This window comes from Lampris incognitus, unplaced genomic scaffold (assembly GCF_029633865.1).
Source record: "Lampris incognitus isolate fLamInc1 unplaced genomic scaffold, fLamInc1.hap2 scaffold_155, whole genome shotgun sequence".
Taxonomy (NCBI): Eukaryota; Metazoa; Chordata; class Actinopteri; order Lampriformes; family Lampridae; genus Lampris; species Lampris incognitus.
In genome coordinates, this window is record NW_026611120.1 from 139,230 (window position 1) to 152,500 (window position 13,271).

A 13,271-nucleotide genomic window follows, 5' to 3' on the forward strand; every position below is an offset into this window, starting at 1 on the left:
AGTTAGAGGAGGATGTAAGACGTGTTGTTGAACGTTGTCTGTACTGATCAGTCTTCAGGACTGAGTTAGAGGAGGATGTAGGACGTGTTGTTGAGCGTGTCTGTACTGATCAGTCTGCAGGACTGAGTTAGAGGAAGATGTATGACGTGTTGTTGAACGTGTCTGTACTGATGAGGCTGCAGGAGGAATGAGTTAGAGGAGGATGTAGGACGTGTTGTTGAGCGTGTCTGTACTGATCAGTCTGCAGGACTGAGTTGGAGGAGGATGTAGGACGTGTTGTTGAACGTGTCTGTACTGATCAGTCTGCAGGACTGAGTTAGAGGAGGATGTAGGACATGTTGTTGAGCGTGTCTGTTCTGATCAGTGCAGGAATGAGTTAGAGGAGGATGTAGGATGTGTTGCTGAACGTGTCTGTTCTGATCAGTCTGCAGGACTGAGTTAGAGGAGGATGTAAGACGTGTTGTTGAACGTGTCTGTATTGATCGGTCTGCAGGACTGAGTTAGAGGAGGATGTAGGATTTGTTGCTGAACGTGTCTGTTCTGATCAGTCTGCAGGACTGAGTTAGAGGAGGATGTAAGACGTGTTGCTGAGCGTGTCTGTATTGATCGGTCTGCAGGACTGAGTTAGAGGAGGATGTAGGATGTGTTGTTGAGCGTGTCTGTATTGATCGGTCTGCAGGACTGAGTTAGAGGAGGATGTAAGACGTGTTGCTGAGCGTGTCTGTATTGATCGGTCTGCAGGACTGAGTTAGAGGAGGATGTAGGATGTGTTGTTGAGCGTGTCTGTATTGATCGGTCTGCAGGACTGAGTTAGAGGAGGATGTAGGACGTGTTGCTGAACGTGTCTGTTCTGATCAGTCTTCAGGACTGAGTTAGAGGAGGATGTAGGACGTGTTGTTGAGCTTGTCTGTACTGATCAGTCTGCAGGACTGAGTTAGAGGAAGATGTAGGATGTGTTGTTGAACGTGTCTGTACTGATCAGTCTGCAGGACTGAGTTAGAGGAGGATGTAGGACGTTTTGTTGAGCGTGTCTGTTCTGATCAGTCTGCAGGATTGAGTTCGAGGAGGATGTAGGACATGTTGTTGAACGTGTCTGTACTGATCAGTCTGCAGGACTGAGTTAGAGGAGGATGTAGGACATGTTGCTGAACGTGTCTGTTCTGATCAGTCTGCAGGACTGAGTTAAAGGAGGATGTAGGACATGTTGCTGAGCGTGTCTGTACTGATCAGTCTGCAGGACTGAGTTAGAGGAGGATGTAGGACATGTTGTTGAGCGTGTCTGTTCTGATCAGTGCAGGAATGAGTTAGAGGAGGATGTAGGATGTGTTGCTGAACGTGTCTGTTCTGATCAGTCTGCAGGACTGAGTTAGAGGAGGATGTAAGACGTGTTGTTGAACGTGTCTGTACTGATCAGTCTTCAGGACTGAGTTAGAGGAGGATGTAGGACGTGTTGTTGAGCGTGTCTGTACTGATCAGTCTGCAGGACTGAGTTAGAGGAAGATGTATGACGTGTTGTTGAACGTGTCTGTACTGATGAGGCTGCAGGAGGAATGAGTTAGAGGAGGATGTAGGACGTGTTGTTGAGCGTGTCTGTACTGATCAGTCTGCAGGACTGAGTTGGAGGAGGATGTAGGACGTGTTGTTGAACGTGTCTGTACTGATCAGTCTGCAGGACTGAGTTAGAGGAGGATGTAGGACATGTTGTTGAGCGTGTCTGTTCTGATCAGTGCAGGAATGAGTTAGAGGAGGATGTAGGATGTGTTGCTGAACGTGTCTGTTCTGATCAGTCTGCAGGACTGAGTTAGAGGAGGATGTAAGACGTGTTGTTGAACGTGTCTGTACTGATCAGTCTTCAGGACTGAGTTAGAGGAGGATGTAGGACGTGTTGTTGAGCGTGTCTGTACTGATCAGTCTGCAGGACTGAGTTAGAGGAAGATGTATGACGTGTTGTTGAACGTGTCTGTACTGATGAGTCTGCAGGAGGAATGAGTTAGAGGAGGATGTAGGACGTGTTGTTGAGCGTGTCTGTACTGATCAGTCTGCAGGACTGAGTTGGAGGAGGATGTAGGATGTGTTGTTGAACGTGTCTGTACTGATCAGTCTGCAGGACTGAGTTAGAGGAGGATGCAGGGCGTGATGCTGAGCGTGTCTGTTCTGATCAGTCTGCAGGACTGAGTTAGAGGAGGATGCAGGGCGTGATGTTGAGCGTGTCTGTTCTGATCAGTCTGCAGGACTGAGTTCGAGGAGGATGTAGGACATGTTGCTGAACGTGTCTGTTCTGATCAGTCTGCAGGACTGAGTTAAAGGAGGATGTAGGACATGTTGCTGAGCGTGTCTGTACTGATAAGTCTGCAGGACTGAGTTAGAGGAGGATGTAGGATGTGTTGTTGAACGTGTCTGTTCTGATCAGTGCAGGAATGAGTTAGAGGAGGATGTAGGACGTGTTGCTGAACGTGTCTGTTCTGATAAGTCTGCAGAACTGAGTTAGAGGAGGATGTAAGACGTGTTTTTGAACGTGTCTGTACTGATCAGTCTGCAGGACTGCGTTAGAGGAGGATGTAGGCCGTGTTGTTGAACGTGTCTGATCTGATCAGTCTTCAGGACTGAGTTAGAGGAGGATGTAGGACGTGTTGTTGAGCGTGTCTGTCTGATCAGTCTGCAGGACTGAGTTAGAGGAAGATGTAGGACGTGTTGTTGAACGTGTCTGTACTGATGAGTCTGCAGGACTGAGTTAGAGGAGGATGTAGGACGTTTTGTTGGGCGTGTCTGTTCTGATCAGTCTGCAGGACTGAGTTAGAGGAGGATGTACGACTTGTTGCTGAACGTGTCTGTTCTGATCAGTCTGCAGGACTGAGTTAGAGGAGGATGTAGGATGTGATGTTGAGCGTGTCTGTACTGATCAGTCTGCAGGACTGAGTTAGAGGGGGATGTAGGATGTGTTGTTGAGCGTGTCTGTACTGATCAGTCTGCAGGACTTAGTTAGAGGGGGATGTAGGACATGTTGCTGAGCGTGTTTGTACTGATCAGTCTGCAGGACTGAGTTGGAGGGGGATGTAGAACGTGTTGTTGAGCATGTCTGTACTGATCAGTCTGCAGGACTGAGTTAGAGGGGGATGTAGAACGTTTTGTTGAGCGTGTCTGTACTGATCAGTCTGCAGGACTGAGTTAGAGGGGGATGTAGGATGTGTTGTTGAGCGTGTCTGTACTGATCAGTCTGCAGGACTTAGTTAGAGGGGGATGTAGGACATGTTGCTGAGTGTGTCTGTACTGATCAGTCTGCAGGACTGAGTTAGAGGGGGATGTAGAACGTTTTGTTGAGCGTGTCTGTACTGATCAGTCTGCAGGACTGAGTTAGAGGAGGATGTAGGATGTGTTGTTGAGCGTGTCTGTACTGATCAGTCTGCAGGACTGAGTTAGAGGAGGATGTAGGATGTGATGTTGAGCGTGTCTGTACTGATCAGTCTGCAGGACTTAGTTAGAGGGGGATGTAGGACATGTTGCTGAGTGTGTCTGTACTGATCAGTCTGCAGGACTGAGTTAGAGGGGGATGTAGAACGTTTTGTTGAGCGTGTCTGTACTGATCAGTCTGCAGGACTGAGTTAGAGGAGGATGTAGGATGTGTTGTTGAGCGTGTCTGTACTGATCAGTCTGCAGGACTGAGTTAGAGGGGGATGTAGGATGTGATGTTGAGCGTGTCTGTATTGATCAGTCTGCGGGACTGAGTTAGAGGGGGATGTAGGACATGTTGCTGAGTGTGTCTGTACTGATCAGTCTGCAGGACTGAGTTAGAGGAGGATGTAGGACATGTTGCTGAGTGTGTTTGTACTGATCAGTCTGCAGGACTGGGGAGCATACCTCGTGAGGTAAAGCCTGTCCTGGACAGAGGAAGAGGAGGGAGTTATTTAAGCCTCTTTCCTCTGAGAACAAATGCACACATGCCACGAGGGAACATACTGCTTTATCCAGGATAGCTGTTTACAAGTAGATAGGGGGTTTGGGAGATACCAAAATTAATTGATTCTCTCTTCCTCCCTCCTCTCTCTCTCTCTCTCTCTCTCTCTCTCTCTCTCTTTCTCTCTCTCTCTCTCTCTCTCTCTCTCTCTCTCTCTCTCTCTCTCTCTCTCTCTCTCTCTCTCTCTCTCTCTCTCTCTCTCTCTCTCTCTCTCTCTCTCTCTCTCTCTCTCTCTCTCTCTCTCTCTCTCTCTCTGTGTTTGTCTGTCTGTCTGTCTGTCTGTCTCTCTCTCTCCCTGTTATTATTGTGTCCTAGTGGGATGCCGGCCACTATCCTCACCCCTGAATAATATGAAGGTCAGGAACAAGTCCTTTTCTTGTCTTTTTGGCCAATATGTATGTTCATGTTAAATATGACTTATCGCTTGGCTACTGATCATGTATTCATATGTGTGTGTGTGTGTGTGTGTGTGTGTGTGTGTGTGTGTGTGTGTGTGTGTGTGTGTGTGTGTGTGTGTGTGTGTGTGTGTGTGTGTGTGTGTGTGTGTGTGTGTGTTCAAAGGTTGAATGCATAATTCAGGAGACACTGAATGGCGAAGGGTCGCGTCATGACTGTGACCCAAGGCTGACAGGTACCGCTTATTCTCTTATTACCGCAGCAGCATAAACACAGCCCATGTGGCCTGGTCCATGTGGCCTGGTCCATGACACGCTGAATATCAGTGAATATTTAGTCTTCCAACTTAGCACCAGAATAGAAGAATTAAACACTTGAAAAGTCACTCATCAAAGTAACACACAGGCCACAATAAATAACCGTGGGACTAGAGAGGTGATAATACAGGAGCTACTTGCCTTGCCATCTTTGAATTTGGTGCATAAGCAAATTTAAAAAAAGATATTTCTGTTTTTTATTTGCAAATGAATATAAAACTTTACCTTGTTTGCATTTGCACGTGCAGATTTTCATATTATCATCATCATCATCTGTTCCGTAACCTATGGAGGTCGTAGGAGCACAGCTCATGCCTCAAAAGCTTGAGTCATTGTTGTGTTCCAGTAGGGGGAGTACCTGGTGGTCCCTATCTCCTCTCCAGTTATGGATGGCCGTTGGTTCACAGAGGAACTCATCCGCCCTTTGACAGGTTTTGTTTTTAGTCCTGCTGGGTGTCCACACCCCCTCCTCACAACAACCCAAAGGATGAAGTGGGGGTGTCAGTTTAGTCGCTTACGACCCGACGGTTGCAGTTTAAGGTCATACCCAGGACCATATTACTGCATATTATACTGCTACCCAGGACCATATTACTGCATATGATACTGCTTCCCAGGAACATATTACTGCATATTATACTGCTACCCAGGAACATATTACTGCATATTATACTGCTACCCAGGAACATATTACTGCATATTATACTGCTACCAAGGACCGTATTACTGCATATTATACTGCTACTCAGGAACATATTACTGCATATTATACTGCTACCCAGGACCATATTACTGCATATTATACTGCTATCCAGGACCATATTACGGCATATTATACTGCTACCCACGACCATATTACTGCATATTATACTGCTACCCAGGACCATATAACTGCATATTATACTGCTACCCAGGACCATATTACTGCATATTATACTGCTACCCAGGACCATATTACTGCATATTATACTGCTACCCAGGATCATATTACTACATATTATACTGCTACCCAGGACCATATTACTGCATATTATACTGCTACCCAGGACCATATTACTGCATATTATACTGCTACCCAGGACCATATTACTGCATATTATACTGCTACCCAGGACCATATTACTGCATATTATACTGCTACCCAGCACCATATTACTGCATATTATACTGCTACCCAGGACCATATTACTGCATATTACTGCAGTGTTAAAGCGTTCACGTCTGTTGTATTTGTCATGTAGATGAACTTGACGACGTGCGGAGACATCAGGGTCTACTCAGGGAACTCCAGGAGCTAGCTGACAATGGTATCTGCAAGAACTCCCTTTCACACAAACACTCACAGACACCCAATCATCTTACTGTACTTTAATGTGTGTAATGCCCCCTAATTGACTACGTTATAGATTCATTCTCTAGTCCTTAACCTTAGCCATCAGAACTGGCTGCCTAACCTTATCCTAACTCTAACCCTAACCCTAACCCTAACATTAACCTAATCCTAAACCTAACCCTAACTTTAACCTAATCCTAACCCTAACCTTAACCTAATCCTAATCCTAACCCCAACCTTAACCTAATCCTAAACCTAACCCTAACCTTAACCTAATCCTAACCCTAACTTTAACCTTAACCTTAACCTAACCCTAACATTAACCTAATCCTAAACCTAACCCTAACTTTAACCTAATCCTAACCCTAACCCAACCCTAATCCTAATCCTAACCCCAACCTTAACCTAATCCTAAACCTAACCCTAACCTTAACCTAATCCTAACCCTAACTTTAACCTTAACCTTAACCTAATCCTAACCATAACCTTATCCTAACCCTAACATTAACCTAATCCTAACCCCAATTTTAACCTAATCCTAATCCTAACCCCAACCTTAACCTAATCCTAAACCTAACCTTAACTTTATCCTAATCCTAATCCTAACGCTAACCTAATCCAAATCCTAATTTTAACCTTAACCTAATCCTAAACCTAACCCTAACCTTACCCTAATCCTAACCCTAACCTTAACTTTATCCTAATCCTAATCCTAACACTAACCTAATCCAAATCCTAATTTTAATCTTAACCTAATCCTAAACCTAACTCTAACCTAATCCTAACCCTAACCTTAACCCTAACATAATCTTAATCCTAACCTAATCCTAATCCTAATTCTAATCCTAACCCTAACCTAATCCTAACCTTAACCTAATCCTAACCCTAACCTTAACCTAATCCTAATCCTAAACCTAACATTAACCTAATCCTAACCCTAACCTTAATTTAATCCTAAACCTAACACTAACCTTAACCTAATCCTAACCCTAACCTTGTCCTAATCCTAACGCTAACTTGATCCTAATCCTAACTTTAACCTAATCATAAACCTAACTCTAACCTTGACCTAATCCTAACCTTAACCTTAACCTTAACCTAATACTAACCTTAATTTAACCCTAATCCTATCCTTAACCCTAACCTAATCTTAATCCCAATCCTAACCGTAACCGTAACCTAATCCTAATTCTAACCCTAACCTAACCCTAACCCTAACCCTAACCTTAACCTTAACCTTAACCCTAACCTAATCCTAATTCTAACTCTAACCTTAACCTAATCCTAACCCTAACCTAATCCTAACCCTAACCTTAAATTTAACCCCAACCTAATCCTAATTCTAACCCTAACCTTAACCTAATCCTAACCCTAACCTAATCCTACTTCTAACCCTAACCTAACCCTAACCTAACCCTAACCTTAACCTAATCCTAACCCTAACTTTAACCTAATCCTAACCCTAACCTTAATTTAATCCTAATTCTAACCCTAACCCTAACCTTAACCTAATCCTAACCCTAACCCTAAACCCAATTCCCACCCTAAAATAGACCCTTAAAGAAGTCAGGACCAGACAAAATATCCTCTTATGGTTAAAAACTCAATTTTTTCCTCACAAGGATAGAAGTATAAGTACTCTCTCTCTCTCTCTCTCTCTCTCTCTCTCTCTCTCTCTCTCTCTCTCTCTCTCTCTCTCTCTCACACACACTCACACAGTCACAAACACACCCCTCATGTGAGTAACTACCTGGACATTGCTGTGTTTTTCTGATTCTGGCAGAGAGAGAAAGGGAGAGGGATTATGGGAAGGGGAAAGAACAATACAAGTACAACTTGGCAGATGATGAGAGCGACTACGAGCAAATGGACGAGCAGGAAAAAGACGAGAGACAATTGAGCAAATTGGATAAAAAGATAGAGGACAAGAAGGACGAAGGGACAGAGGAGAAGGTTCCGACAGCCCAAGAGGGGACGATGGAGGAGCCGCGAACCAAGGCGAGAGGGGGAGTGGATGAGGAGGACAGCGCCAAAGAGCTGGAGGAGCTTCTGGCGGAGGAGATCAGCAAGAAAGGGAGAGAGGAGAAGAACGATGCTGAGCTGAAAGAACTGCTGAAGGAGCTGAAGAAGAGGCGATATGAGGCGACGGAGCAGAGAAAGCTCCAGAGCGCCTCCACCATGGAAGAGGAGGGGCATAAAATAGAGGACAAAGAGAGGAAGGAGAAGCAGAACGGAGTGACGGCGGAGGACCTTGAGAAGCAGAGGAGCGAGGAGCGGAGGAAGAATGAAGTGGAGCTGATGGTGGAAAAGGAGAAGGTGGAGAGTCGGCTGCAGGAGCTGCTCCATGAGCAGGACAGCAAGAGCGAGCTAGAACGGGAGAGAGAGAGGAAGGAGAAACAGGAGGAGCTGGAAGAACTCCTCAGGAAGATGAAGCAGGTGCAGGAGGAGGAGAAACAGGAAGCCCAGGAGACGAAAAGAGGGAGCACCATGGAGGAGGAGACCACTGAGAAAGAGAGCAAACCGAAGGAAGGAGAGAGCGAGAAGAAGGAGCCTGAAAAGCAGGCGGAGACCGATGAGGAGAAAAAGGAGGTGGTGGAGCTGAAGGAGCCACTGCAGAAGAGAGTGATGGAGAAAGCGAGCGATGAGGCCACTAGGCAATTTGAGAGGGAGAGGTATGAGGGGGAGGAGAAAGGGGATGAAGATGAAGATGAGGAGGATGAGGATGATGAATACATTAGGGAGGATGATGAGGAGAATGAGGGTGAAGAAGATGATGAAGATGATGTTGAAGAAGATGAGGGGGAAGTAAGTTGCTTTCGATAATGTGTGTGTGTGTGTGTGTGTGTGTGTGTGTGTGTGTGTGTGTGTGTGTGTGTGTAGTCCTAAGTAGTTTTGACTTTGTTTTTTCTAAGATGTCCTCTGTTTATACAGGAGCTGCTAGAGATTGAGGAAGAGCTACGCAAAGTCGCTGCAGAGCTAAGGGAGCTTCGCAGAGGATAACACACACACACACACACACACACACACACACACACACACACACACACACACACACACACACACACACACACACACACACACACACAGTAAATTGACAGTCTAGCCCCTTTGTCAAATTTCCAAGTTCTCAATTAACAGTCTTAATTGGCAATGTGATGTCTGTGAATCTTGTATGTGGATCTTCACATGATCTTTTGCAGACAAACAGCCCAGTCGTGCTTGAGTGCCTGTGAGTGAGGCTGATGTGCAGAGGGCAGTAAGGCTGATGTGTAGAGGGCAGTAAGGCTGATGTGTAGAGGGCAGTAAGGCTGATGTGCAGAGGGCAGTGAGGCTGATGTGTAGAGGGCAGTAAGGCTGATGTGTAGAGGGCAGTGAGGCTGATGTGTAGAGGGCAGTAAGGCTGATGTGTAGAGGTCAGTGAGGCTGATGTGTAGAGGGCAGTGAGGCTGATGTGCAGAGGGAAGTAAGGCTGATGTGTAGAGGTCAGTGAGGCTGATGTGTAGAGGTCAGTGAGGCTGATGTGTAGAGGTCAGTGAGGCTGATGTGCAGAGGGAAGTAAGGCTGATGTGCAGAGGGCAGTAAGGCTGATGTGCAGAGGGCAGTGAGGCTGATGTGTAGAGGTCAGTGAGGCTGATGTGCAGAGGGCAGTGAGGCTGATGTGTAGAGGTCAGTGAGGCTGATGTGTAGAGGTCAGTGAGGCTGATGTACAGAGGGCGGTGAGGCTGATGTGTAGAGGTCAGTGAGGCTGATGTGCAGAGGTCAGTGAGGCTGATGTGCAGAGGGCAGTGAGGCTGATTTGCAGAGGTCAGTGAGGCTGATGTGTAGAGGTCAGTGAGGCTGATGTGCAGAGGGCAGTGAGGCTGATGTGTAGAGGTCAGTGAGGCTGATGTGTAGAGGTCAGTGAGGCTGATGTGTAGAGGTCAGTGAGGCTGATGTGCAGAGGTCAGTGAGGCTGATGTGCAGAGGTCAGTGAGGCTGATGTGTAGAGGTCAGTGAGGCTGATGTGTAGAGGTCAGTGAGGCTGATGTGTAGAGGTCAGTGAGGCTGATGTGTAGAGGTCAGTGAGGCTGATGTGCAGAGGGCAGTGAGGCTGATGTGTAGAGGTCAGTGAGGCTGATGTGTAGAGGTCAGTGAGGCTGATGTGTAGAGGTCAGTGAGGCTGATGTGTAGAGGTCAGTGAGGCTGATGTGTAGAGGTCAGTGAAGCTGATGTGTAGAGGGCAGTGAAGCTGATGTGTAGAGGTCAGTGAAGCTGATGTGTAGAGGGCAGTGAGGCTGATGTGCAGAGGTCAGTGAGGCTGATGTGTAGAGGTCAGTGAGGCTGATGTGTAGAGGGCAGTGAAGCTGATGTGTAGAGGGCAGTGAGGCTGATGTGTAGAGGTCAGTGAGGCTGATGTGTAGAGGGCAGTGAGGCTGATGTGTAGAGGTCAGTGAAGCTGATGTGTAGAGGTCAGTGAGGCTGATGTGTAGAGGGCAGTGAGGCTGATGTGTAGAGGGCAGTGAGGCTGATGTGTAGAGGGCAGTGAGGCTGATGTGTAGAGGTCAGTGAGGCTGATGTGTAGAGGGCAGTGAGGCTGATGTGTAGAGGGCAGTGAAGCTGATGTGTAGAGGGCAGTGAGGCTGATGTGTAGAGGGCAGTGAGGCTGATGTGTAGAGGGCAGTGAGGCTGATGTGTAGAGGTCAGTGAGGCTGATGTGTAGAGGTCAGTGAAGCTGATGTGTAGAGGGCAGTGAGGCTGATGTGCAGAGGTCAGTGAGGCTGATGTGTAGAGGTCAGTGAGGCTGATGTGTAGAGGGCAGTAAGAGAAAAATCTGTTTCCTAGACAAGCTGAAGGCACTCTGGGTCCATTTCCACTCGTACACGGTAAATGGACTGCATTTATATGGCGCTTTCCTAGTCTACAGACAAGTCAAAGAGCGTTTACAACGTATGCCTCACACACACACACACACACACACACACACACACACACACACACACACACACACACACACACACACACACACATCCATACACACATTCATACACAGGTTGTGTTCATGTCTATGTGAAAAGTAAATGCTGTTTGCAGGATACACACTTTGGTCACATGTGGACCAATGTGTTTGCAAAGCATTCAGTGCTTTTATGACACAACGAGACCATAGTGTTACACACACGATATACTATCTGACTGATGACACAACGAGACCACAGTGTTACACACACGATATACTATCTGACTGATGACACAACGAGACCATAGTGTTACACACACGATATACTATCTGACTGATGACACAACGAGACCATAGTGTTACACACACGATATACTATCTGACTGATGACACAACGAGACCATAGTGTTACACACACGATATACTATCTGACTGATGACACAACGAGACCACAGTGTTACACACACGATATACTATCTGACTGATGACACAACGAGACCACAGTGTTACACACACGATATACTATCTGACTGATGACACAACGAGACCACAGTGTTACACACACGATATACTATCTGACTGATGACACAACGAGACCACAGTGTTACACACACGATATACTATCTGACTGATGACACAACGAGACCATAGTGTTACACACACAATATACTATCTGACTGATGACACAATGAGACCATAGTGTTACACACACGATATACTATCTGACTGATGACACAATGAGACCACAGTGTTACACACACGATATACTATCTGACTGATGACACAACGAGACCACAGTGTTACACACACGATATACTATCTGACTGATGACACAATGAGACCACAGTGTTACACACACGATATACTATCTGACTGATGACACAATGAGACCACAGTGTTACACACACGATATACTATCTGACTGATGACACAACGAGACCACAGTGTTACACACACGATATACTATCTGACTGATGACACAATGAGACCACAGTGTTACACACACGATATACTATCTGAGTCATGACACAATGAGACCACAGTGTTACACACACGATATACTATCTGACTGATGACACAACGAGACCACAGTGTTACACACACGATATACTATCTGACTGATGACACAACGAGACCACAGTGTTACACACACAATATACTATCTGACTGATGACACAATGAGACCACAGTGTTACACACACGATATACTATCTGACTCATGACACAACGAGACCATAGTGTTACACACACGATATACTATCTGACTGATGACACAATGAGACCATAGTGTTACACACACGATATACTATCTGACTGATGACACAATGAGACCATAGTGTTACACACACGATATACTATCTGACTGATGACACAATGAGACCATAGTGTTACACACACGATATACTATCTGACTGATGACACAACGAGACCATAGTGTTACACACACGATATACTATCTGACTGATGACACAATGAGACCATAATGTTACACACACGATATACTATCTGACTGATGACACAATGAGACCACAGTGTTACACACACGATATACTATCTGACTGATGACACAATGAGACCACAGTGTTACACACACGATATACTATCTGAGTCATGAGTGTCGAACTTTGCGGCACACCTTAGCACTGATGCATCTCTTCTCGACGTGTTGTCCGTAGTGGTCTTGGGGGAGGACATATTCTTTTCAATATTTCATAGAAGCATCTCAGTGTACATATAGTTTGTGCAATAACTGATCAACTGTGTGTAAACTGTTTCTGCTGTTCTGACTGTTAACACAAGCAACGTATTGCTGATATTTTTACACAGAAATACTCGATTATTCCTCTTCATTTCTTAAACGATATAATAGTGAACCAAGGATTGTGTTGTATCTGGCTCATACACTGTTAAAACCAGACTGTTTGTGAAGAACTGGAGTGACACGCACGCACGCACACACACACACACACACACACACACACACACACACCCACCCAGCAGAGAAGCGTGGTGAGAGTGGAGACCACCATGTTGGTCCTGGGGTCTCCACCCGGTGGGCTGTGTGAAGCCCCCAGGATACACACACCCCCACCCAGCAGAGAAGCGTGATGAGAGTGGAGACCACCATGTTGGTCCTGGGGTCTCCACCCGGTGGGCTGTGTGAAGCCCCCAGGACACACACACCCCCACCCAGCAGAGAAGCGTGATGAGAGTGGAGACCACCATGTTGGTCCTGGGGTCTCCACCCGGTGGGCTGTGTGAAGCCCCCAGGACACACACACCCCCACCCAGCAGAGAAGCGTGGTGAGAGTGGAGACCACCATGTTGGTCCTGGGG